The following is a 4003-nucleotide window of genomic DNA, read 5'->3' on the forward strand; positions in this document are numbered from 1 at the left end:
GTAAGATTCACACTCTACTTGTTGCAGCTTTTCATGATCTTTTCCTTGCCAATTGATGTTGATCGTATCAGCCTTTGACCTCTTGACTTCCAATTGACAGGATGCACAGCAAACAGCAGAGCCCAGCAGAAGTCCAGGATCCAATTCCGCAACCAGGAAGCCTAATAGAGAAGCTTTTTGAATTTATTTCCTTCTGTCTCTTCTTCTCTTCTCTGTCTCCTAAACACTTCCCCTAATCTAACATAACTAACCATCCCCCCCCTTCCCCTCAATCCCCCTTTATGCCCTTTCCTGATCTAACTGTCTTCATCTGCTAACTTGTTTTTCAACTTATTTTGTTGTGAATTTCTGTGCTTTGTTTCACTGTTTTGAATTTTTACTAATCTCTTCTCAGTTGTATATTTTCAGGGACCCGGACGAGGGACGCCGCTGAAGCAGCCAGCCGCCCAGCCCACAGACGGAGACGACCCCATTGCCCAGCCCTGTCTAGCGGCCAACATTGGCCAAAGCGGTGAGTAACAGGCTGCTTTTGTAGCACTTCTGGATTCCTGTTTTGCATTATAACTTGATCAGAGCAGCTAGGGTGCTCCTTTGACCTCCTGACTTTGTGTGTTTTCAGGAGCGTCGATCCCACTGAGACGTACAGCAGCACTCTGGAGAGCAGGGATCGACTGCCACCGCCCATTGAAGAGAGGGTAAGATTCATGTCTTAAACCTGTATTAACCGTGTTGATTTTTTTTCTCTCATCTCACTTGAAGCAGATTGTGACCTCTCTTGATGTCTTGTCTTTCTACTGTAGAGATGCAGTGTGATGCAGCCCTCTATCCCCAGGGGTGTGAAGAGGAGACTGCCAACCCAAGGATGGTAAGATGCATTTTGCACGCCTCCCACTCTGTGGAGTTTCTTCATTTCTACTGTTTTCATTGGTCTAAGCACACTTGTTTGACTACTGCACATTTGCTGTTAACAGGTCCTGGTTTGGCTGTTCTGGATCCAGAGTGCGGACTGCGGCCTGCCGGAAGAGGTGCAAAGGGTTCAGGGATACACTGCGGCCAACCCAAGCATTGGAGGTAATGAGACTTGCAGTCTGTATACTCCTTGCACTCTGTGGACTTTTGTTACTCGTTCCTTGTTGCGGGTGTGTTACTCGGGCTTTGACCTGTAGACATCTTTGTTAACAGGTACGGGGGTTGGACTGGTCTGGTTCCGTGGAAGAAGAGCAGACCGTCACCTGCAGGCAGCAGTTGTGTGATGGAGTGGGGTCAATCCCTGACGTGCAGGTAAGACGCAATGTACTCATCTTGCACTGTGTGCACTTTCATTACTGTGTGTTTGTGTTAAGGATGTCTTAACTCTGCTGTTTGCACTGGGTGAATTCTTGTAACTCGACGAAGTTGTTTTGATGTCTTGGTTTTGCTTTATTAGCCGAAGAGGAGGTGTCTGCTGACCCGGACGGATCCCAACTGCAGTCAAGTAGAGAAGAGGAGGTAAGATTCACACTCTACTTGTTGCAGCTTTTCATGATCTTTTCCTTGCCAATTGATGTTGATCGTATCAGCCTTTGACCTCTTGACTTCCAATTGACAGGATGCACAGCAAACAGCAGAGCCCAGCAGAAGTCCAGGATCCAATTCCGCAACCAGGAAGCCTAATAGAGAAGCTTTTTGAATTTATTTCCTTCTGTCTCTTCTTCTCTTCTCTGTCTCCTAAACACTTCCCCTAATCTAACATAACTAACCATCCCCCCCTTCCCCTCAATCCCCCTTTATGCCCTTTCCTGATCTAACTGTCTTCATCTGCTAACTTGTTTTTCAACTTATTTTGTTGTGAATTTCTGTGCTTTGTTTCACTGTTTTGAATTTTTACTAATCTCTTCTCAGTTGTATATTTTCAGGGACCCGGACGAGGGACGCCGCCGAAGCAGCCAGCCGCCCAGCCCACAGACGGAGACGACCCCATTGCCCAGCCCTGTCTAGCGGCCAACATTGGCCAAAGCGGTGAGTAACAGGCTGCTTTTGTAGCACTTCTGGATTCCTGTTTTGCATTATAACTTGATCAGAGCAGCTAGGGTGCTCCTTTGACCTCCTGACTTTGTGTGTTTTCAGGAGCGTCGATCCCACTGAGACGTACAGCAGCACTCTGGAGAGCAGGGATCGACTGCCACCGCCCATTGAAGAGAGGGTAAGATTCATGTCTTAAACCTGTATTAACCGTGTTGATTTTTTTTCTCTCATCTCACTTGAAGCAGATTGTGACCTCTCTTGATGTCTTGTCTTTCTACTGTAGAGATGCAGTGTGATGCAGCCCTCTATCCCCAGGGGTGTGAAGAGGAGACTGCCAACCCAAGGATGGTAAGATGCATTTTGCACGCCTCCCACTCTGTGGAGTTTCTTCATTTCTACTGTTTTCATTGGTCTAAGCACACTTGTTTGACTACTGCACATTTGCTGTTAACAGGTCCTGGTTTGGCTGTTCTGGATCCAGAGTGCGGACTGCGGCCTGCCGGAAGAGGTGCAAAGGGTTCAGGGATACACTGCGGCCAACCCAAGCATTGGAGGTAATGAGACTTGCAGTCTGTATACTCCTTGCACTCTGTGGACTTTTGTTACTCGTTCCTTGTTGCGGGTGTGTTACTCGGGCTTTGACCTGTAGACATCTTTGTTAACAGGTACGGGGGTTGGACTGGTCTGGTTCCGTGGAAGAAGAGCAGACCGTCACCTGCAGGCAGCAGTTGTGTGATGGAGTGGGGTCAATCCCTGACGTGCAGGTAAGACGCAATGTACTCATCTTGCACTGTGTGCACTTTCATTACTGTGTGTTTGTGTTAAGGATGTCTTAACTCTGCTGTTTGCACTGGGTGAATTCTTGTAACTCGACGAAGTTGTTTTGATGTCTTGGTTTTGCTTTATTAGCCGAAGAGGAGGTGTCTGCTGACCCGGACGGATCCCAACTGCAGTCAAGTAGAGAAGAGGAGGTAAGATTCACACTCTACTTGTTGCAGCTTTTCATGATCTTTTCCTTGCCAATTGATGTTGATCGTATCAGCCTTTGACCTCTTGACTTCCAATTGACAGGATGCACAGCAAACAGCAGAGCCCAGCAGAGCCCAGCAGAAGTCCAGGATCCAATTCCGCAACCAGGAAGCCTAATAGAGAAGCTTTTTGAATTTATTTCCTTCTGTCTCTTCTTCTCTTCTCTGTCTCCTAAACACTTCCCCTAATCTAACATAACTAACCATCCCCCCCTTCCCCTCAATCCCCCTTTATGCCCTTTCCTGATCTAACTGTCTTCATCTGCTAACTTGTTTTTCAACTTATTTTGTTGTGAATTTCTGTGCTTTGTTTCACTGTTTTGAATTTTTACTAATCTCTTCTCAGTTGTATATTTTCAGGGACCCGGACGAGGGACGCCGCCGAAGCAGCCAGCCGCCCAGCCCACAGACGGAGACGACCCCATTGCCCAGCCCTGTCTAGCGGCCAACATTGGCCAAAGCGGTGAGTAACAGGCTGCTTTTGTAGCACTTCTGGATTCCTGTTTTGCATTATAACTTGATCAGAGCAGCTAGGGTGCTCCTTTGACCTCCTGACTTTGTGTGTTTTCAGGAGCGTCGATCCCACTGAGACGTACAGCAGCACTCTGGAGAGCAGGGATCGACTGCCACCGCCCATTGAAGAGAGGGTAAGATTCATGTCTTAAACCTGTATTAACCGTGTTGATTTTTTTTCTCTCATCTCACTTGAAGCAGATTGTGACCTCTCTTGATGTCTTGTCTTTCTACTGTAGAGATGCAGTGTGATGCAGCCCTCTATCCCCAGGGGTGTGAAGAGGAGACTGCCAACCCAAGGATGGTAAGATGCATTTTGCACGCCTCCCACTCTGTGGAGTTTCTTCATTTCTACTGTTTTCATTGGTCTAAGCACACTTGTTTGACTACTGCACATTTGCTGTTAACAGGTCCTGGTTTGGCTGTTCTGGATCCAGAGTGCGGACTGCGGCCTGCCG

The 4003-nt window shown here is 47.6% G+C and overlaps 1 long non-coding RNA gene across 1 annotated transcript; it reads left to right on the forward strand.

The window, feature by feature from the left end:
- The first annotated feature begins 1019 nt into the window (after positions 1 to 1019).
- On the forward strand, positions 1020 to 1488 carry LOC133177852 (uncharacterized). Its single transcript, XR_009719850.1, has 3 exons — positions 1020 to 1071; positions 1183 to 1281; positions 1427 to 1488. It is a non-coding gene; the product is annotated as an uncharacterized LOC133177852 (long non-coding RNA).
- The last annotated feature ends 2515 nt before the right edge of the window (positions 1489 to 4003 follow it).

Source organism: Saccostrea echinata, unplaced genomic scaffold (genome assembly GCF_033153115.1).
Source record: "Saccostrea echinata isolate AGI-Se365-2 ecotype Australia unplaced genomic scaffold, CSIRO_AGI_Sech_v1 ptg000265l, whole genome shotgun sequence".
NCBI classification, from domain to species: Eukaryota; Metazoa; Mollusca; class Bivalvia; order Ostreida; family Ostreidae; genus Saccostrea; species Saccostrea echinata.